Genomic DNA, 24,099 nt, shown 5'->3' on the forward strand with positions numbered 1-24,099 from the left:
TACCTCCCATCTCTACTCTATTCCCCTTTACTTATTAGTACTATCCCCACATTAGCATTAGTAAAATAGCTTGTTTTCGCTTCAGCAAACCAGGTATCATGCACGCGAGTCTTCAAGACTCCATTTTAGTGCCTGCTGCTCATGCGCAAGAATTTCCCTCCAAGCATAGATTCGTCATTTTGCGCAGATGCAGTTGACGCATGCGCAGTCCCCATTAAAGCTGCATTAGTCCTTGGATCATTTTATTAGTGTTAGCAAACACATAGGCAAGCTTCTTCTCTAACCTGTGTGTTTATGTGGTGCGTATTAGTTCGCACAAAATGTAATTAATAACATGTTAGTGAGTTAAACGGGAGGATTTCTCCAAGCAAGTCTCTTCTTTCGAGTCCTTTCGAGTCCTTGCTCCATCAGTGCTACTCGCTGAAAAATCGATTCACCACCTCAAGCGCTATATAAATGCAACCCCCCTACTCTTTTCAATCCAAATAACACAGAGTAACATATTCTCAGCTCAAATAAATGTCCTACATATTTTTTTTTTTGGGAGATTTTTTATAGCTCGAACTCGACCCGAAGGTATTGGATCGCTTTACGTGAGCACCAGTTACATTACACAAGGACACATTAATTTCTTGGTAGGCACGTGGAGATTAAGTGATTTGGCCAGAATCACTGGATGCTCAGCCTAGGACATGCTCCAACCTGATTCCCAGCTTGGCAGCTGTAGCTGTGAGGTCACATCCTCTCTCCCATTTCACTATACTAATTCACCACTAATCCTTTCTGGGTTCCGGATTAGCGTGTTACTCACTGAAAAAGCACTTCAACGCCTCGTCAAGGGTAGTAAGCGCTGTATAAATTCAATTACAATTATCAAAACTATGGGGAAAACGTTTTCCCATTGACTTCTATTGAAGCAGAGGCAATTTCAAGAGACAGACAAAATTAAGCCAATTTTCCTTAAAAAAAACTCTTGCAGTATCCCGCCTGAATCGGGTCTATTTAGAGATGAATACTCCTCTATCGGTTTTGAAAAGGTGACTCAGTCATGTTACTACGCTGTACGTGATCCTTATGGCTGTTTCTTTCCGCCCATGGGTGCTGCTGTATTTCTTCACAGAGCTAATGCATAGCAGGGCTATGTCGTCACTGTGTAGAAACGAAAGTCGCTGCCTGGCTCCTCCTATAGCTCCAGCTGCGCGCGCTGCTCGCAGCTGTTGCTGGAGCTTGGCTAATATGGGCACTAAAGCACCGGCTGCAAAGCTGGACCGGAATTGGGGGTGAGTAACATTCAGTGTTTGTCGACGAAATTCCAAAGTTACTGCTGGTCGTTAATCAGGCGGCAGTCTTTCAAGTGCACATAGGCAGTTGTTTTTTTCCTCCACATTTTGCGTTCGTGTTACTTGTTTGAAATACAGGAAACGCGAAGGGACGTCTAGGCTCCAGATTACTAGAGACAGCTGAAGTGTCCGTGCAGTATTTGACGCCCGACGATATCTCAGGGCTGAGCTCTGTCCATAGCCCTTCGGTAGCCTCGTTTTTGGCACTGAAGGGTGGAGGGCAGGGAAGGGCATGTGTTGGAAACTACTGAAAGTACACCGGGCGCGTTCAGCTCCTTTATGACCAGATCACTCCACGTACCCCTGGTCGCCACTTTTCCGTTTCTGGACCTTTATTTTACATATCCTTGTTATCGGATTCTGTAGTGCAACTGGCTCACATAAAATGAACCGAGACTACAACTCCCAGAACGCACCGTTATGTACAAGCTAAGTTCAGGAATGGAAAAGTGATGCCCTGGTGATATGGAGCCACCTGGTTACCCTACACATAACTCTGCAAGCCAGAAGTAGTAAGTGTAGATAAAAAGTAGTAGCCACGGGATAGTCCTGCCAAATCTTCTGGGCTGTGCTACTTTTGAGAAATGTTACAACGATCAAACCTTGTATAGTTGCCAAAAGGGTGAGTTTTTTTAAGTCGATCGAGATTGAGTAGCCCAGGAAATCAGAATGATTTTGGACTGCATAATAGTGATTAGAATTTTGTTGAATAATCTTAAATACTAATTTTTACCTAGTATTATTTTAATCAATTATGTATTCCCGTCGAGTGGTAATCGTGAAGTAACAAGCTCCAAACTTTCTGGACGAGTCATAAGAATGCTAGGATATTCAGTTAAGCGGAGCAGGATGCGTAGTTAAGCGCCACAGACGGTGTATGTGGCGTGTCACAGGCCAGTTTGTCTCGACAAGAACTATTGATGAAGTGTGTTGCTGTTTGTTCCCGATTTACAGATATGATTCATATATGCACAGTGTTTTAATTGTAATCAAGTGCTAAAACCCTTCTGGGAAGACCACTGTAACTTGCACTACCCATTTCCCTGAAGCCCTGCCAATGCCAATACCAACACAACCTCTACGCATCACACTCCTACAAGTGTGAGAATTCACAAAATTTCAGGTGCCTCAAAGCTATCAAAAAGACCTGAGCTGCTGATATAATTAATTCTTAATGTATATTGAAATATTAAACACGATTGGTATGCTTAATTCGAAAAAAGATAAACAGTGCTGCCATGTGGTAGACTGTCATAGGTGCAAGTGCCGTGAATTAAGTCCCGACTCCCGCACACTGGGAAACACCCATTCAAATTAGGCACTGCCACACAGCTAATATTTTTGTTAAAAATGTCGCTACACTGTGGCTAGAGAGGTTTGAGGGGATTGGAGAACATAAATGAGCTGGGGTTTTAGTCTCACATTTGTAGTGGTTGAGGGAACCAGAAAGGGAGCATTTGACTGCACAGTGTCTTCTGCAGACTAGTTGTAGTGCATACGCAAACTATATGGCACACTTCTAGTGACAGTGATAAGTAGTGAATGATATGTGCTCGACAAAAAGATCTACCGCTGAATCCCAACGACTTCTACTTGCTAGTAGATCTTATTGCGCTCAGAGTCATAGTTGGATAGCAGTGGATCACTTTAAACTTCGACCCAGAATGTGGGAGAATAGTTTATTTCCACTGTTTTGCAATAGTTCGTCCCTGGTGCGATTTCTTGCTTTTGGAAAGGAAGCACACTTAAGTCAGTTTTGTGGTGTTTTACAGTAGTATGCAGCACCAAATGTCATGTCACAGACATGGGCGTTCGCAGAATTTATTCCAGGGGGGGCAAAATGTTAACGTCATCACCATCCTCCGACATGTGTGCCAGGTGGGGCACAAGAAACTCTGGGGCGCAGGAGGAGCCATGGGGGGCAGGAAGCAGCCCGCATATGTTCTCATACACTATAGGGTTGTTGTGCCACAGCCATCTTTTTTTTGTGGCACCCCAAAATCCATACACGCCCTGGTCCCTAAAATTACACCCTAGCACCCCAAAACCCATACCCACCCTGAACCCTAAAAATAGCCCTCCCCTTAAAACTCATACCCGCTCTGAACCCTAAAATTACCCTTCTGGCACCCATAGCCTTACTGAACCCTAAAATTCCCCCCCCCGCAATGCACCCCAAAACCCATGCCTGCCCTGAACCCTAAAATTACCCCCCTGGTACCCCAAAACCCATACCCACCCTGAACCCTAAAATTATCTCCCTGGCACCCAATCCCTACCCCACCCTGAACCTTAAAATTACTCCCTGGCACCCTAAAACCCACATCCACCCTGAACCATGAAGTTACACCCTGCCACCCCAAAAGCTGAACACTACATTCTGATTGTGTATCGCGCCGTCTCCCTGCTCAGGAGGATCTGCTGGTACGGTTCTTCTCGCCCTGGTCTGGTTCTGCACGCCCTTTTCTGGAGCTGTTCTGCCTGCCCTGTCCCTCTTCCGGACCCACCGAGCCTGCTTCCGTGCACACTGCCTGGACCTACTCTGTCTGGCCTGGTTCTTTCTCCTTTGGACCCGCTGTCTTCACTGGCAGAGTTAGGACACAGGTCTCACTTCTCTGAGGATGCTCTCCCTCACCCAGGTCCCCTCCACTTGCTCACTCATCTTCCTTCCTCCCTACTTCTCGGTCTCTCTTTCCCCACTGCTTTTAACTCTTTCTCTCCCCCTCCACTCTCACCCCCCCACCGTATCCGTCTCCCCGAACCCACCAAGTCTTCCTCTGTCCCCCCTCTCTCTTCCTCCTCCTCATGTCAGTGATAGGGAGCTCGGGCCCTCTCTGAAATGCGAGCTGGAGGTGACCTTAAGTGTGAAAGCACCAAGGTGTGAACTGGGAGAAGAGGCGGGGTAGGGGGTGGGCGGCAGGTAGAGGGTCAAAGGGGACACTGGCTCTTAGAGAGGTGAGAAGGGGCGGGGAGCAGCCTGAGGACAAAAACACCACCTGAGCAAGAGGCAGACGCTCTGTGGGGAGCCTGATGTTGTAATATGAAGAAACGCACACTTCTAAGCACAACAAAGCAGCCGAAGGGCGCCTTTCACTAGAGCCAAGAACCAGACCCATCGCGAACAAACAGCAGCCACCTGAGAAACCAGCGGTGTCATAAAACAACAAAGGACAGAGACAGACGACCGCCGCCAAAACCTGGAAGTACAACTTACACCTTTTAACAAAAGGCAATTCCTGATGGAAGAACCACACGCCAGAACACTATAAATATATAAATCAACCATCAATGCACATCTGAGAGTGAATAAAAAGATGAGCAGCACTCTAAGGCAGTGACTGACCGACACTAAGCATGGGTGGGTGTGCAAGGAGGGGCGCTCCAGGGGGGGCAAGCACCGATCCTCCCGCCCCCCCCCGCCCCCATTGCGGACATCCATGGTCACGAATACAAAGATAGGAGCCCAGTAGGAAAGGTCTGTGGGGTGCGGCACATTTTGCACATGCATTCACAGACTGCGTCTTGCCTATTTTCCTATGGGCACAAACAGGGGGCACATTTACAAAAAGCAGTTGGGTGCCTATGATTTAGCTGTTTTACTTACGCAAATGAAGTAGCTACTTTTAAATAGTGTCCCAAGTAGTGTGCTATCTGCCATTGCCAGAGAGGAAAAGTGGAAAACCTTAACAGCAAAGGTTCTCAAAGAGTGGGTTTACTCTGTATAAGCAGCAGTGATTTATACCATAATCCTTAAAGTACTCTTTGCCGTAAAAAAATATTTAGCATTTTCTACAATAACTGTTATTAGTAACCAATGTGTACAACATTTAAGTTGCTTGTAATCCTACAATACTAACCATATAATACAGAAAATAAATACAAATGAAAACATATTAATATTGTTCCCTCGATGGGACTCAAGCACAATAAGGACAATAACATAACATGTGCATTCGTAAAGCGCACATTCACCCAGAAGGTTATCTTGGCGCTGAATAACAGATGTTTATTGTTACCCAACTCAGTGGTACTCCTTTTATCTAAGCCTGGGTGGAAAACTCTGCTCCGTTCTCTGAGTTTTTCCAACCCTGTGCTCTATGTAGAGCACAGAGGTTAGAAAAACTCAGCGGAGTTGACAAGCTCAAGCGAGGGAAATCCAATGCTAGACCACCTCCCGGTGAGATTTCTCAATCGGGGTGGTTGCGGCAGGTCACTACCGTGCTCGTTGAGGAAGCCGTTGCTTGAGTAGAACATCTGCTTGAGCAGCAGAAATAAGCTGCACCCTCTTGCACTGCTGTTTCTGCTGATTATACAGCACTGGACAAGCTCCCGGTGCTAAAAATCAGCATGACTTGCCTCACTCTACTACACAACTCTGCTGAGTACGACAGCTTTTTTGTCACTTGCGAATTCCACCCAGACCAAATGTTATCAACCCAGGAGGATGAAAGGCTGACTGGACCCACCAGGGTTTGAACCTGTGACCATAAGATTGAAAACAGGCCTCTAGAGTGGACACATTAGTCCACTAAGCCACCATACCTTGCATAAATACATTTATTACACCGCCTCAGAGATTGTTAAATTCATCATCCCTGATTCCTTTCCACAGCTGCTTACAGCTGCTTGAGCAGACCCAATTGAAGGAATATTTGCATCTGTAGTGCCAAATTTTCACAACTACTTAGATAACGGGTGAAGCAACACCCTCCTGCTTATGTGGCTTGTCCCAAAATTTGATGGAAACATAATGTCAGAGTGTCAGTTTGTCTTTAATTAAGCCAAAGTGTGCCAATGGCTAAAACAGGGAGCAGTGTAGTCCCGATACGAACTTAGGTGCTCCCAACTAGACCCGTCACTAATACATTTGAGATCAAGCTCAATATTCACTGCTGAACCATTCTTACTAAAAATGACAGACACAGGTTGTAGTTGGAACATTTATATAAGGAATGAATAGGCAAAATACATGAAATAGGCCATCAGTACACTTAGGAGCAAAGCGTACTATTCATAAGTACAAAGAACTCAGTAAAATCCTATATGAAATCGGACATAGATTTACCTTCTCAAGGTGGGAAGTAGGGGTTCCGCTCTATAGTCAAAGGCACGCCCTTGTTACAGGACTTTAGACAAAGACTTTCATACATTTCTACATAAGTACAAAGCTCTCAGGATATGAACAAGCTAAAGGACACATCTTACTACATAATGTATTTGAGGAAACGTTCATAGTAGTATTGCATTGCATTTAGTCGTTCAAGTTTGAACATCCTTGATATGGTGATGGGAGACATCTCTGGGAACTCTCCCCCTTTATTAGTGTAAACTGTCAATTCTTTATTTAGAACAAAAAACAACAGAACAAGTCAACATGTTTTACATTACAACAGTGATTCATGATAGAGGGCCGTGTAAACACAGTTTGTTAGTGTGAGTCCAGTTTCAAATGCATTTATAGAGAGAAAAAGAAAAACAGCTCTCACAACCCCGCCTCTGATGATTTCTAAGTCATCACCCTATTTTATTATTACAACACATCATTCATTAACTTCAGGTTCTTCCTCTTGGATTCTCCCAAGTCCTTCAAGGAGTTGAACAGATCACTTTGCATTTCTTCAACCTTAACGTCAAGTCTCTTTCTTTTCCTTGCTCTCGTTTCTGACAGCTTTTCATATCCACACTCCATTCCATTGCAGAACCTAACCCTTCCCAGGCATCGACTCTTCCAGTTCGGTTAGTTAGTGTGTTATGTTCAAAATGTTAGTAATGTAGCTGTTAAAATGCTTATCTATGCACGGTATATAAGAGCAGTATTCCCAAGCGTGAATGACTTTGCAAACTCCGCCCTCCATCACAGGGGACAAATCCAACTCAAGGTGATTTTGCATAATCATTGCTCTCATAGGTAGTAATTCTTTATCTATGATGGTCCAGTGCTCCTGTAGTTTCAGTGGCAAGGCAATCTACTAATCAAGACAGCTTTCTAATCTTAACATCATTTAATGCCATTCCTATAGAAGGTAAAAGTACTCCAACGATATCACCAAGGATCTGTTTAAAACTCCACATGCTCCACTTTAGATAACACTCAAGAGGAAAATCTAGCTCGTTAGTGTGATAGATCTTAGTCAAAAGCAGAGCTGAATAGCATCTACCTAACCAGTTGTGTGGCAACTGAAAATAAGTTGATTTACCACACACATAATAGATGCCCTAGATACTTGCCTCTAATTCAGCAAAAGGTCTGCCTTTAACTAAATCGTTATGTTCACATTCACTCCATCCCAAATTATCAACAGTCTCATTTCCCTTTTGGTTTCTCATCACAGATATGGATCCCTTCTTGTCAATGTCACCGTTGAAGCCTTTAAAATCGGCATATCTTTCCCAGTAACATGTTCTACACTCGTCTTCTATTCCGCTTTCTCCTCATCTGTTCTTCAACCTTTTGTTCAGTTCATCTACAAATACCCTTTCGTCTTTACTGGTTCTTCAGGTTGCAAAATGCATGCTTTGATTAGTAATGCTCATGTTAGTTACAGGAGTAAAGAATTTCATCATATACTCACACTGATCCCTTAACTTAAAACCTTTGTTAGAACATAAACATGTTTGGTAGACCACAAATACAAATTATCATCATTCATTGTTGGCACATCTTCCAAACGTTTATCATAATCCAAACAACTAAATGGCATTCTGATAAAAGAGATTTAAGGAAACGGAACAAGAAAATGAGTAAGACAGGATAAATGAAAATATGCATTCCACTCATGCATAGCAGTTTTCTACCGCCATAATTTTCACACTTTTGTCTAACGTTTGAAAATACACATTATAACTATACATACTCTCATATACTGTGGAGCAGGTGAAACCTTAGTCTTGTGTACTGGTTTATAAACAACAAACTTAGTTATGGAGTTTAGTGGAGCATGAGGGATATCAACTCCCAGCTCTGTAAATGTAAGATCTGCACACCTGATACATCTAGGGTAATCAAATTCTGAAACTGGTTTTAATCGATAAGGGAGCAACCCTGCTGACGGTTGTGCCCACAGCCCTAAATGATAAACTGCTCTGTCGAGGCCTGGAAAAATCCAGGTCTGCAGGGTGCTCTACCAGATGCCCCTAAGGTTTCTGTTTACGATATCTCTTATGTTAAAAAATACTTGTGAGGTCAGATGCTCCACATTTCCTCAATTCAAATGAACACTCAAAATCCAGAAACATTAAGTTCATGTATTCTGAACAAAATTATCAACAAGAAATTACTCATAACATTTACAACATGTCAGAGAAATAATCACATTAGAAAACCTGAGTATAGTCAAAGAACTGATGTTTACAAAACAAAATAAAAAGCCCAATGCATTTTGGGTTACAATGAACCCTTCTTCAGGGGTTAATGTATGCTTGCAATTTCAAATATATTCTTCTTGACTTTGGGTTCCGTGGCTGGACACTACAATGTAAACGTTTGAAAACCAAGTTTCAGAATTAGACATAAGTCAGGTAGTCATACATACAAACAGTTTATAGGATTTGCACATATTTAAAAGAAATCTGGAAAGGAAGAAGAGTCCGGGTGGTAAGAAAAAGAACCAAAGGAATAAACTGTAAACAGAGAAAGGGACAGTCCTGTGATGCTTATACTGGTGGTCTCAAGTAATCCCCCAAGCTTTCCTATAAGTCCAGATAAACACACTATCATGCAAGACCCGGTGCGAATCATAAAGGTAGTGATTAGGGGCTGTGAGAGAGGGAAACCCTCTGAAAGATAGGCGTACTCACTGCATCAGAAAAAGATTGAATTCTGAAGCTCTGTAATGACACAATATTTTTATTTCATGCCGTGCTGTTCTGTTAACCCAGAGTAGCCCCTGTAGAGGATTTTATCAATTAACGAGTCTTACCCGCTGCAGATTACCTTTCAATACGTATGGATGCCTCGAACGGCGTCCTCATGTATCGAGCTGTAAACAAAAAAATAGTACAAACGAGTGTAACCGTTTCTTTAAACGCTGAGTGCTGCCGCTACATATTCCCCTTATATTGACAGTCCATCCATCGTACCCATTTTCTGTCTAGCGTGTGGCTCAAGATTACTTCAGTGGCCGATAATCCCGCTGAACCAGCTACCGGCTGTGCATGAAAATATACTAAGGGAAAAAAAGAGATAATACTCCTTAGCTATGAAAACCTGTCACGCGGCCGATACAAAATGCTCAGCGCGAGTCTACGAATGCACATACCTAGATTCCCCGCGTATGCGTGCCCGTGAATGCCGACTTCCACCACAGACGTCCTTCCGGTGTAAACATCCGGTTGGTGTCGCGGTCGCGTTCGAAAGGTCGCGTATTCAATAAACTTTATTAACAGCATCAGCTGATTCTGATCGCAGACAATGACGGGAGAAAAAACGTGTCGGAATGCGTATATTACGTAATGTGACACTAACTAAAATAGTAGAGTTTGCTAAAGGTGTAAGGTCTAAAGTAAGAGAAGAGTGATAGAAAATATGTGCTAATCCTTTACAAATATGTCACCAGATGTCACATGTATATTGATGGCACAATCAATATAGCTAAAAAAGAGCTGCTCGAACACAGGTAAACATAATATATAATGGTCATTACGATGGCATTATTATTTTTGTTGCTGGTCGAATGGCTATGAATTGATATTAATGCTAATTACAGGAAACAATGTAGCTCATATTGGTCATTTAAACCCCCAGGGTTCATGGTACCAAGAAACTTTATCCAAAATGTTTCTCTACGGGAAAGTTGTGTGTGATGGTGTTTGCCACTGATGGATTCTACTTTTTCCAAAACTGTAAATCTAATTTGGGGGATGTTATGTGACTCCTGTAGCCAATGTGTAGCTAAACTAGATGACATGTGACGGTTGCGTATTGTGCTTTTGTGTTCGATGATTCTTGTCTCGACTTTCCTGGCTGTTTTCCCCACATATACCAAACCACATGGACAGCGTATAGTGTAAATTACTCCTGTGGTGTTGCAATCAGCGTTATGTCTGAGTTTGATGTTTTGACCTGTTCTGGGGTGCGCAAATTAATTTCCCACAATCACATTACTACACTGGCCACAATTGTGGCATTTGCTCATGCCTTTGTAGCTACAATGGGTTGTGGGTCGTTTGTTTTTCAATAACTCTTCAGATTTTTCGAGCGAGTGTGAGCAAAAATTGGAGTGCCCCTAAATAAATTTGTGAAATCTGGTTCATTTGCTATAATGTCCCATCGTTGCCGTATGATCTTTTTTATCATTACTGCCTGTTTGGATTGTTTCAAAATGAGTACCATGCGTTAGTTCGGAGATTTATGTGATTTCTTTAATAAGGTAGCATGATCAAGTAGTGCTGCCTTATTTTGTGCACAACCAAGTACTTTTTCTGGATATCCACGTTGTTTATAACGCTCAATTTGTTCCTTGATCAAACCTTCACATTGCATTTGTTCCAACGAGATTCTTTTGATGCATATCAATTATTAATGCGAGATCTTTAATAAAAAAATAACATCGCATTTAGAGACTTTGTTTCAGCTAGAAAGCCTATGTGGGTGTTCATTACAGAGACCTGTGCATCAGAAGCCTCGGGTCCTGATTTGGTTGACGCTATCCCCACAGGTTACGTCCTGGCTAGGATGGATAGATTAGGCCGTCGAGGTGAAGGAATAGGAATCCTATATAAAGATTCTCTTACACGTCGTACTGAATTTCTCTCCACCCCCTCTGATCCCTTTCAGGCCATGTATTTCTCTACCAATTCTACTCCTTCAGTTTCCTTCTCTGGCCTCTTGTTCTATAGGCAGTCAGGCCCTAGATCTGCTTTTAGCCAGGATTTTAGAGCCATTTATTGAAAGGCCCAATATTACCCTCAGTGGAGAAGTGTGGCTCACTGGTTAGAGGCGGCAGACCCATAAGCAGAGAACGGCCTGGGACCAGGGTTCGATTCCCGACGCGGCAGGGTCGTGGACTAGGGTCAGCGGACTCGATAATTCTCGCCTCGGTGCCTACTCTAGTCAGAAACCACACTCTGCAACTCTGGGCATCAGCTTGCCTCATCTTCACAACGGCCCCCCAGACCGCCGGGGATGCTTGGTCGCACCTTAGAGATACCCATCAGGGACCATCTCTCAGGTGTGCCAGGACGGGTTCCCCAGCGGTCGAAGCGTGGAGATACTCCTCCGGGAGTCGATTCCTAGCGCTATATAAACCCGCAATTAAATTAAATTAAATTAAATTGGGGATTTTAACTTCCATTTGGAAGATGTGGGATCAAGAGACACCCTGACACTTCTGGAAACTCTCGATTCCTGTGGTTTGACGCAGCTGGTGACAGGCCCCACCCATCTGGCTGGGCACACACTTGACGGAGTCTTTACTAATGACCTTAGGTTGAAGGTGGGACTTCCGGGCCCGCTGGCTTGGTCCGACCAATCGGCAGTCCCGCTAGAACTATCTTATCAGGTCGCAGCCCCGCTGTCCTTAGACGCTAGGAAGTGGGAACTCAAAAGGAACTTTAACGCCATCAACGACGAAGCTCTCGCTCCTTATTTGGATAAGCTGATGTCTGACAAATTGCAGGATGCTAATTCTGCCCCCCTCGACTTTGCGAGTACTATTTCAGTGGCCTTGGACACCATGGTCCCCCCTAAACGATATTACTCTACAAGAAAGAGTCCCTCTGCTCCCTGGTTCTCTAGCCGACTTAGGCTGCTGAGACAGGGGTGTCGCAAACCGGAGAGGCGCTGGCGGGCTCAGTTGGGTCTCCTGGAGAGGGAACAACATAAACTCTGTCTAAAAGAATACAAGCTAGCTATTATGAAGGAAAAGAGGGCCTATTATACTAAGATCACTGCTTCCCTCAATTCCCCTAGAGAGCTTTTCAAAATTATAGATTCTCTATCCTCTCCCTCAGTAGTTGACCCTATAGTGGAAACCCAGGAGCTGTGTGACAGTATCTCAGTCTATTTCCACTCTAAGATCACAGATATCCATAGCACACTTGAAACTCTAAATCTCGGCCTGGTTTCTCCCTCTATTCCCCCTTCCTCCTCTGCCGAGAGTGGGTCTGGTAGATCCTCTCCGAGTCTCCTGTCCTTCTCCTTCTTACCCCGGAGCAGATGAACCTGCTCCTGGGCAACATCAAATCGGGCTCTCCTTTAGACTCGTGCCCGCTCAAAGGTCTGAAGGCTTGTCGGGAAGTGGTTATTCTCCCTCTTATGAAGGTCATGAATTGTGTAATCACGGAGGGAGTCTTTCCTCCGCTATGGAAGATGGCGGTTGTTAAACCTCTTATGAAGGAGACCACTTTGGATCCGGGTGTTCTGAAAAACGTCCGTCCTATATCACTTCTTCCTGCTCCCGCAAAGATGCTGGAATCCCATCTTAATCAGCATCTGAGCGCTTTCCTTATGGATTCTACCCTCCTGGATGTCTCCCAGCATGGTTTTAGGAGATCACACAGTACCGAATCCGCCCTTACCGTAGTTGTGAATAACATTCGCTCCCAGGTCCATAAGGGCCATACCACTCTTCTGGTCCTGCTAGACCTGACGGCGACCTTTGAATCTTTGTCTCCATCTATTCTGGTCGCCCATCTTAGGGAGATAGGGGTTGGAGGTACTGCATTGAGCCTCCTGGTCTCCTTTCCTAATGAAAGGGAACAGAGAGTCAAGCTGGGCCAGTTTCTATCTGCCCCTAAGCCTGTGCACTGTGGGGTCCCTCAGGGCTCTTCACTGAGCCCTACCTTGTTCAACATATATGTGGCCCCACTTGCCAGGGTAATTAGATCTTTTGGGCTGGAGGTGCTGTCCTATGCTGACGACACTCAAATTATGGTCTCTCTCACGCAGCCCGTGAAGGACTCTGCCCGGAATTTCAGGAATTGCATGGAGGCTGTGTCTCAATGGATGATACAGAACTTCCTGAAATTGAACGGGGAGAAAACTGAGGTGCTGATCTTTGGAGGCTGCCAGGAAATCTGGTCAAATGACTGGTGGCCGCCTTCACTTGGGAACTGTCCGCCTCCCCGTCAGTTTGCCAAGAACTTAGGGGTGCTAATGGACACTTCGCTCTCCTTTGAACGTCAGGTCAGTAGGACTGTGTCGACCTGCTGTGGTATCATTAGGATCCTCAATAGGATGGCCCATTTCCTTTCCCCCGATGCTCGGAAACAGGCCACTGTGGCACTAGTCTCCTCAAGGCTGGACTATTGCAATGCCCTGTATGTGGGCATTAACAAGAACCTTATCCATCGTTTGCAAATGGTCCAGAATGCGGCGGCGAAGATGGTTCTCAACCTCCCCAGACTTGCCTCGGCCTCGTCGGCTAGGAGAAATCTACTTTGGCTCCCTATTCAGTCTATGATCTCATTTAAGATTCTCTGTCTTGCCCCTGGGGCCTTTCATGGTATAGGCCCTGAGGGCATCAGGTCTCTGGTTCAACCTTACCTACCTAGCCGATCTCTTCGCTTTCCAACAAAAATCTTCTTGAAGTGACAAGGTTTGTGAGAGTGAAATGGGGAGGCATAGCTTTTTCCTCATTTGCTCCCAGGTTATGGAACTCTCCCCCTCCCCCCCCCCCCAACTCTTAGGGCAACCATCACTTGTTCTTTTCCGCAAGGCTTTAAAAACCTGCCTTTTTTCGGAAGCCTATTAGCAATAGCAAACTTCAGCCGATTGCATCTCAATTTTGACTTGCCTTGGCGCCTTGATGCCCTTGGGCTAAGTTGCGCGGTAAAAGTCTCCCTTCATTCATTCATTCATTCATTCATATCAGCTGTGATGTTGGTAAGTGATCTTTCAACGCTTTAGGATGAGCGCTGGTATCGTACAAAGCGTTGTTAACATCTGTAGGTTTTCGAAACATTGTTGTCGAAATCCCATGAGGGGTTTTATAGATCTCGATATCCAGGAACTGAATGCGATCCAACTGGATGTTGTGGGTACATTTTATCCTAGGATTCTTGGTGTTGATCTCTAGTATTCGTTCCTCCAATTTAGACCTACTCCCTATCCAAATTATGAGGATGTCATCAATGAATCTTAGAAACAGAAGTATGTGATCACTCCAACTTGGGTTCTTCAAAATGTGCTCTTCTTCAAAATGGGCCATGAAGGTGTTAGCGTACGACGGGGCTCCAGGGAAGCCCATAGATGTTCCTGTTCTTTGTAGAAAGTATTCAGTTTTCAAAGAAAAGTAGCTGTGGTAGAGAGAAAAATGTAGCAATTCCAGTAGCAACACACTTAGATCTTGATCTATATCCGAATTTAAAAGTCTCGACTCCATAGCTTCCATGCCCTCCATAATACGCATCAAAAGAATCTCGTCAGAATAAATGCAATGTGAAGGTTTGATCAAGGAACAAATTGATCGTTATAAACAATGTGGATATCCAGTATAAGTACTTGATTCTGCACAAAATAAGGTAGCACTACTTGATCATGCTGCCTTATTAAAGAAATCACATAAATCTCCGAACAAACGCATGGTATTCATTTTGAAACAATCCAAACAGGCAGTAATGATAAAAAAGATCATACGGCAATAATGGGACATTATAGCAAATGAACCAGATTTCACAAATTTATTTAGGGGCACTCCAATTTTTGCACACACTCGCTCGAAAAATCTGAGAGAGTTATTGAAAAACAAACGACCCAAAACCCATTGTAGGTACAAAGGCATGAGCAAATGCCACAATTGTGGCCAGTGTAGTAATGTGATTGTGGGAAATGAATGTGCGCACCCCAGAACAGGTCAAAACTTCAAACTCACACATAATGCTGATTGTTGCAACACCACAGGAGTAATTTACGCTATACGCTGTCCATGTGGTTTGGTATATGTGGGGAGAATAGCCAGGAAGGTCAAGACACGAATCATTGAACACAAAAGCAACCGTCACATGTCATCTAGTTTAGCTACACATTGGCTATAGGAGTCACATAACATCCCCCAAATTAGATTCACAGTTTTGGAAAAAGTAGAATCCATCAGTGGCAAAGACCATCACACACAACTTTCCCGAAGAGAAACATTTTGGATAAAGTTTTTTGGTATCATGAACCCTGGGGGTTTAAATGACCAATATGACCTTCTTTGTTTCATGTAATTAGCATTCATATCAATTCACCCAGGCGGCACTATTTTGGGGCAGCGGCCGCGCGGCACTGGTGGACCATGGCTGCGGCCTTTATAATTTATTTGGGGACACTCAAGTGTCATTACAGTAACTTCCCTGTCCCTAAATAAATTATAACGGCCGCCAGAACGGTCCGCCAGTGCCGCGCGGCCCCTGCGTGAAGTGCAAGCAGCACATCTACTAAGTTGTAAGCTGCCTGCAGTGCACGTACGGTGCACGACGTACCGCGTTTGTGGGTCCCGTGACCGTCAATCTTGGAGCGCGCGAAAGCGCTACCAATGACGGCCCTGGGCACAATGTTTGGCAAGCCCCGCGCCTAAATTGCAGTGCAAAGGGAAGGGCAACGCTGTAGTCCCGGTACACAGTCTTCTCTAAAATTAAAGGAATAAGTGGCATGTCACGGCGGTACAGGTGTTGCGCTATGCTGCCCCTGCCTGCTCGTGTCCCTAGCGGAAGAGGTAATGAAGAGATAACAACAATAAAGAAGTTGAGACAGCAGCAACCCGCCCGCAGCTCCAACCGAACCGCCATCTCCCCAGCCCACCGGGCAGCGAACAAGGCCCCTGGCATCTGACACGGAGAGAAGGCCACTCAGAGTCAGTGGGTCCAGGAAGTAAAGCGTCTGATCCGCAGCAGCAGAGAAGATGATGCAGCCTGCATCCGAACCGGGGCGAGCCTTTCACTTCTCTTGTGTAGCAGGCAGTGCTTAATTTGTGCCGGTGCTTTCCGGTGCTCAGCACCGGTACTTATTTCACCGGGCCGGGTCTTTATGATTTTTCTCCTCCGACTCGGGCAGATGGCCCGGTAATTATTAAAAATCACGCTCGTCTTCTGTTGCTTCCGGTTATGTCCCCAAAGGAAGGCCCACCCTGTTCCAGGCACATTGAAAGAGCGTGATCATCACGTTAGTGATGTCACGTCAGCAGATTGCGCCTGCCTCGGCTCCCACAAGGAACATTGTTTCATTTCCGTTGGAGAAAGGCCGAGGGCGGGCGTTTTGCTGAACTGGGGCAAGGCATGCTGGAAATATTCATTTTACCTCCGGCTGCCTTCAAATTATTACAGCCAATTCGAGAGAGAGACTAACTAAGTTAGTGACCTGGTTGCAGGGCCAAGCGGTCGCCAAGACAGTCTCATTGGATAGCTTGCTCGGGTCCTGGAGACAGCCAGGACAGCTCGATTATTGTGGAGGAACCGGATCGATGATGCTGGGCTGCAAACCTCAATTGCCGCCTCCCGTGGTGTCTCGCTTCTTGTCTGTTCAAGACGAGCCTGACTACCAACCCTTGCAGACCAGAGCATCACCCGCCTGCACCACAGTCCAGGCTCATCTGAGGCCAGACCGAGGCCCAAGACAGTAAGTTCCACCCATTGTGAGCCTCTTATGTGTTTGTAAGATAGTAATGATGCCAATGCCAGCACTCGATCACATCAAACAGCTGCATCCGTTGCCTGCCGGTGTTAAAGTTCTTACTCTAGGAGGGTGACATAGGTGGATGAATCCGATCGACAGGCGTTGATTGGTTTTACGAATAATTTATGGTTATGTGGCATTACCATGGAGAATGTTACTAAAAAATGTGTTACTTTTCTCTGTAACTGACAGCCCCGCCTGGGAACTGGAGCCAGTTCATGTTGTTGGTCCTCTGCCGTCCCCGTGCCCTGTTGGACCGGGTCACTCCCTTGATGCCAGAGGCCCGTATCTTGATGCTGTCCTGATTTTGCCGACAAGGAGGGGGGCCCCAAAGAAAGGGTGGCAATTTGTGTTTTGTTTTTATGCAGGCGTGCGCGCCTAGCGACAGTAGGTACCACAGGAGTGTGTTACATGGGACGTCACACATCCTGTTCTCCCACGAGGCAGAGAGGCCCTGGATGGAGCGATGCTCTAAGCAGCATCTTTAATTATGAGGTAGGAGACAGGGGTCCAAGTGCCAGTCACATAAGGCTGGAAGGAAGGACTCTCCCAACCTACTCAGCAACACAGATGTCCAGGCAGGTCCATGATGTTTTTGTGCCCCAGTTGGGGCCTCACACATCCCGTTTCGGCCAGGTCCAACGTTATTTATATTTTACCTCATCGTCATTGCTTGATTTTGTTTGTGAAAAAGTCACACTCATAGTCACATCAGGGCCACAGGAAATCTCCCGCCCCCACATTCCCCAAACGTGCAAAATAATACACAGACATCGTATTAGTTTGGGAGAAATTTGCTGCAGGTTTATTACATACAACATATGTAATGAAGGTGGGTAAACATTACGGGCGATCCCGGGCCGGCTGCATTCTCGCCACCTGCCCGCCTGTTGAGCCGAACAGCACAGTGGCGAACCACCCAACTGCTGTACAATTAGAATAAAACTACTGACACGCCCCTTGTGGGGCGTGACTAGGCAAACCCCCGGTTGCACAGGCCCACAACCGCCCGAAGGACTACTGGGGTGCCGACACGAATTCCTGCACCTCCCATGAGGTTACAGGTTAGGCTCTGGCACTCCTATGTGCCCGCTGAAGTACATTGTTTGCACCTCTCATCTTCCGGATCGCCCAGTAACTCCGCTTAACTCCAACCTGCAACGATAAATAGACACATCAACAAACCTCCACAATTCCCTCATACAGACACTCTGGGTTAGAGGCAAGGGAGGGAAAAGAGTGTCCCGACGAGCTCACGACGGCGTCCGGAGCGGCAAAGAGGCCCTCCAACGGGGTGTGGAAAATTAGTACGGTTTGGTAAACATTATCTGCGCCATCTTGCCTCTTCCCTTGATGCCACACTTTTTGTTATGCGCACCCGCCATTTTAGGTGCCTCGATCAGAACAAACCCTTTTTTGCATGCCACTGACCCCCGGCATAGCCCTCCTCCCTCACAAAGCCCGCTCTCTGACAAACCCCCGCTCGCACATGCCTTGGGTCATAAACCCCTCTTCAGCGCAGCGTTGCCTCAGAACCCCATCCTGTTCCCAGCGCGACACCTCCCTTCATTCCTTTCATGGTCCCAGGCCCTTTTTATGCAAACCCCCTTTTCCTGTGTGCCCGTTTGTCCTCCTCGTTCCCAGGCCGACACCTAGCCCTGCCGATACTGTTTATTGCCCCTCCCCGTACAGTAGAAAGCTTCCCTCATCAAAGGACCCCCGAATCGATCAAAGCCCCCACCCTATGAGATCCGATCAAACCCCCACATTCCATGAATCGGCGGAATGTCCAGTTGCGCGATATTCATCACCTGTTGTGACCGGGGTGGGACTTCTGCTGTATACGTGTGTGGGAACAGGCTTGAAGCGGGGGTTCCGAGAATGTCTTTCCGTACATCAAAGCATTGCCACGAATACGTAATATGTAATAAAGTAATAAACCTGTGTATAAGAGGCCAGGCCTCAGAGATACAAGCAGAGCACCTCATGACGATACCTGCTGTCTGAATTGTTGTGTTCTCCTCCGGAGAGAATAAACCTTGTTTCCTGCCTTCCCGTCTCCAGCGCCTGCCTCTTCATTGATTAATAATTCGTGGATTAAAGAGGCGATACCGCCGGGCAAATATCGATTGTCCCTTGACCTTAGATTCAACAATTGGCGTCCCAAGCGTGGGGCCCATCAGCGACTCGTGGATCCAGTGGGAGAGGTCCTGACGACAGAGTGAACGACTGCAACGATCGGGAGAGCTCTTGCCCAATAGACCCTCGTCTGGCAGCCGATCATCCGAACTTCACTGGTTCCGAACAGACCTCTCTCGAGTGATCTACGGTCCTGACTGGGAACCATCAGGAGTGCTGCGAGGAATACAAAGACAAGAGGACGATCGGGCGCTGGATTCGGAAGACAAGAAACTGTCCATACGGTCCGGGTAAGGTCGTGTAGACACGACGAATCACGAAATAATTGTTGATTGTTCAGAAAATACTAGTATTACTCTTTGTTGACTTATTTGGAGATTCACTGTCTGCACACGGAGAAACAGTAGGCTCTTTCCCTTTTGCAAACAGTGAAGGATAGGTAACGCAGCCATCGTGCCTATTTTTCTCCCCCACTGGTTTTATTATTTATTTGACGGCTTATTTTCGGGAGACTCCCTCTCCCACACTGATTAACTGTTTTTGGCCCCGAACTACTGTTCGCGGATTGTTTTCTGGAGATTCTCTGTCTGCAAACAGGAAATAACAGATTCCTCTTTACGGATAGTGAAAGGGTAGAGGACGCAGACTTTTACGCACCTACTTATTCTCCCCACTGGTTTTATTTTATTTTATTGGTTGTTTTTGTTATTGGTTCATGAGGTATTCACTGCCTGCAAACAACGTAGAATAGAAATATTCTGTCTAGTCTTTGCGCGCAGTGATAAGATAGGCAGTGCTGACTTTTTGTCCCTCGTCGTGAGCTGTCATGTCTGTCTTCTCCCCACTGGTCGATAGCTGGTTCAGCCCGGACCGTTTATTAGAGGTGGATCATCTAGCTCCGCTGGAAGGCACCCCTAATAAAGACATGTTCGTAAACTATGGATTAGTTACCATAGCCTATAGTAAACTGTGGCACAGGTATACCAAAGAAAGCCAAGAGAAACAGTGGCCACTGATAGGATCCTTCGATCTTGATAAAATAGAAACGTTAGAAATAGCCCTTCGTGATAATAAGACAACGCCCGTTATGCTCGTCTGCCTCGGTATGTGGCGCAAAGAAGCAATGCAACGAAAGAATAGAGACGAGGACAGAGCAGGTAAAGGAATATATCGACAGGACGACCTCAGAACACAACGTCCCGAAAGTAATCCCCCGACACTACGCACAGGACGGCCAGACTTAGGGCAAAACCAATGTGCTTTTTGTAGATATGCCGGGCACTGGAAAGCCCAATGCCCGACTCTACTGAGCGTGAATAGGAGCAGAGGACCGACAGGAATAACAGGCCGGCAGAAAGGGAGAAGGCGCGAGACAAAGATGAATCAGACTGACTTGAACAGGCCAGATAGAACCACCACGTTCGATTATGCCCGATGGCACAGATTTCGCCAAGCCGATTTCAGCGACATGTTCGAGTCCTCATAGATCCAACAACGATAAGACGGGAAAACCCAGTGTAGCTCTAAATTGACAGACGACAAACCCCGAAGAAAACAGAAAGAAAAATGTACACACATGATCAAGCATCCTTACGTTTAGCCAAAGTAGGGAAAAGTTTAGGGTATTTCGAGGTAAGGGTTACACAAGTATCCTTCGCCGATAGGACTAGGGATATTGCCTATGTTTGAAAACCTACTACCTCCTTTTCTTCCGCATCCTTATAGGCATATAACTGAAGCCTGCCCCATTGCTCTAACAAAAGGTATGCGCAGCATATAGAAATAATATAATTATGGCCAATAACTGTTTTATGTTTGTCTTGGGTCCTTTTTATATAATATTTATACTGTCTCCCCGTCTGAGTTTGTGTGTACGTAATGCATGAATCTGCGTCATCCCTCTGCCTGTGTTATCATGGTACTTAAACTTCTGCTAACAGAAGCTTTAGCATGGAACAACCTGGAAAGAAAGGAGTGGGAAAACGAAATCCGTAGGCCACTTATGAACTTGAACTTTTATTTAACATAACGGACAAGAAACAAATAACAATACGTAATAATAACACTTAATAATGCCCTAACAACAGAAAACGTTTGAAACAAGAACGGTAAAACTAGAAAATGAAAGTCAGCAGAACATTCGCCCCCCCATTCTGGAACCTTCCAAAGTAGGGCAGGGTTACGGCTACGCCCAACCGGCAGCAACCCATATAAGGCGGGTCCTGCTGCCAACAGTCGGTCAGGAAATCATAACATAGGGTGGAGCCGGAGGAGAGACAGGGGCCGGCAGAGTCCGGCCGCAGCGGCCCTGGGTAGTTGCAGGCAGTCCCGCCACATGTCCTCCCGGTCCGGCCACCAATGGCCAGGGACCGGGGCCAACTGGATCCGGCTGCAGCCGATGAGCCAAGGAACCCGTTCCTGGGGCCAGAGCAAGGGGCGTCCGGCCGACATCCACCGGAAGCCCGGTCCAGAGAAGGACGGGACACTTCTTTCTTTTCCCCTCCGTAATGGCCGCAGCAGCACGCCCGGCGCCACTTGAATAATGGCTGCGACAACTCTGGGGGAGGGATGTCTTGTACATACCTCCGCGAAACTTAGTCCAGGTCGGGCTGGGAGGGAGAGGCGACGCGGATGAGCCTCTCCCACCTCCACGGATAGGAGGTTTCCCAGCCCCCGGCCCAACGCCGAACTCCTCCAGCCAGGCGATGGTGCCAATACTTGCGTAGCACCGAACATACCATGGTGGCGCCCCAGTACTTGCGCAGCACCGAACATGCTCCGCAGGTGGCCATACTTCCGCAGCACTGGGCATGGGGCTTGTGGAGCACAGGGTGTGGAGAGACCATCGTGCATGCCCATGAAAGAGAGCGGCGTGGAGTGCACCGGGAGAGGGAGACGGCGCGAACGAGTCTCCCTCGCCCCCCAGGTGGGGGCACCACAGCTGCGCCCTAGCCGAACGTCCTGCTTTCACAACACGGAGTTCCATTCTCTATTTGTCCCCAGAAAGGTCTCTTCCACTCTGGCAGACTCGACGAGGGGGGCTGCTGCAGGCCTCAAAATGGCGTCTGGGTCCGCTGGAAGGCGGGCCTCGGCCGCTAGAGTAACTTTGAACAGCAATGTAACTCGGGCGCTTGCCCACCGGGGCACGAGCCCCCACCTCCGACAGCACCCCCACAGCCTTGAAGATTCTACAAACGTCCCAGGAGCCCTCGGCCCCTGCAGGCTTCCGGTAAGGGACAACTGCCTTGATCGCTAACAAAACAAGCATGACATTGCCACTCTTTCTGTTAGCATGAATTCTCGAACTGCCGAAAAGGACTCTGGTCCAACTGCCGGTTGTAGGAAACATTTTTTCTGATGCTACTTCCGGACTAACCCGGCCCCGCCCAAAATGGCGCCGGTAACAATAGGAACTCGCGAACGCCACGTGGTGTTTTCTTTTTGCTAATGAAGAAAAACTTGATTTTCTGAGACATGTACCTGGTCCTTTGTACGCTTGACGAGAAAGAAAGAGAGTTCACTCGACGAAGATATAAAAGGACTCCGTTAAAAAATGTTGATTACAAATGTACGATGTATTAATTTTTTTTATAGCTGATGTATAACCCCGCTTATGACGCACGTACACGGTATGCATATAGGAAATCTGATTGCGACTAGTCTGACGGTGCTTCTAAATTATGAAATAAATGCCCCCCGATCCCCCAACCAATTTATAGACGTTTTAGCTTCCTACGAGTGAATGAATAAACCTTTCTAATGTTTTTTAATGCTGCAAAATAACCCCCTACTGTGCGCACTTTAGCCATTGCCGTGTCCGGCCAAGTACGACTGCACCTTCATAAATCTACATGCTGAATGATTTTGCAAAATAAAGGTTTCTCAAACTATGAACGGGTATTACATGCTCTATTTAAAATATGGGATCGGCGGGAGAGTTCTTTTCTGTGCACCCTACTCTGCTCTCTCTCTTTAAGGTTAATAGAAGATGGTTGCCCAGCCCCGGATGGAGGATCGAATCTGAGACACGACACTCTGCCGTCAAATATGCGACTGACTCAGGGACTCGCGCATGGAGAAAGACCTCGACTTCTGGGGATGGGTAAAAGCGAAATGGTGTAAAAGATGGAATATAAAGGTTGGGTAAAGTGAAACGATGTAAATGATAAAATATTATAAAGATACGACACCCAAAGGTACTAGGGAACAGAGTTGACCGAAGAGCTGATAAACCTTAGAACATCACAGCGTTGAGAGAGGTTTAAGGACCCCAATAGCTAAATACACCTACCAACTGGAAGCCTCGCACTAAGTGCTTCTGATTCTCTAACGTTTCCCTACTCACAGCCTATAAGGTCACACTGCCCCCCCCCCCCTCCCCCCCTTGGCTCCAGAAACCAAAACCCCAGGGATTCTATCCCGAGGGGATAAGACGAGTATGAGGTAAGTAAAGGACTTTCGTACCCATGCTTTTGATATGCTCGAATGTTGTCCCCCTCCCCTCTTTTTTCCCCCTCTACAGGCCACACCGGAATCACGACCGAAGTATGGTGAAGATCTGAAGCCTCGCCATGTCTGATACACGAGGCGGACTAACACTGCCTGGTGGCACCTAAACACACCCACAAGCTGCTCTTTTTACCAAAAGAGCCAATAAAGTTTATGACATGATGAAAGCGATCACCCTTGATCCGTGTTGCGTGAATGGACACCTGTCACGTATGTCTGAAACTATGAGATGATGTTTGTGTATGACTGACGCGTTGACTTAACTGATTAACGGACCGAGAATGCAAGAAATGCGACACAATGGTGCCCTTTTTTCTCGATGCATGTCCCCTGTACCCGGCCTAATGCTCGTCCATCCCAAACTGCATGCTTTCAAAATTCTAACACAGACCCGTAATGCCTTATGTTGCGTAATGCGCTGAATAGCCTGTCTTAATGCACGGCCACTCCCCATGTCGCATGTGTACTATTTAGCCTGTTGTTGCACATCCCTCTCTCTCTCTCTCTCTCTCTCTCTCT

At 46.4% G+C, this 24,099-nt stretch overlaps 1 protein-coding gene across 1 annotated transcript in view; it reads left to right on the forward strand.

Annotated features, from left to right (window-relative positions):
- Positions 1 to 1,210: 1,210 nt before the first annotated feature.
- LOC144754985 (2-5A-dependent ribonuclease-like) overlaps positions 1,211 to 24,099 on the forward strand; it is a 343,653-nt gene continuing 320,764 nt past the window's right edge. The window contains exon 1 of the mRNA XM_078643378.1: positions 1,211 to 1,284. The gene's annotated coding sequence lies outside the window, so the exon portion shown is untranslated. The remainder of the gene's footprint in view (positions 1,285 to 24,099) is intronic.

This window comes from Lissotriton helveticus, chromosome 1_1 (genome assembly GCF_964261635.1).
Source record: "Lissotriton helveticus chromosome 1_1, aLisHel1.1, whole genome shotgun sequence".
Classification (NCBI taxonomy): domain Eukaryota; kingdom Metazoa; phylum Chordata; class Amphibia; order Caudata; family Salamandridae; genus Lissotriton; species Lissotriton helveticus.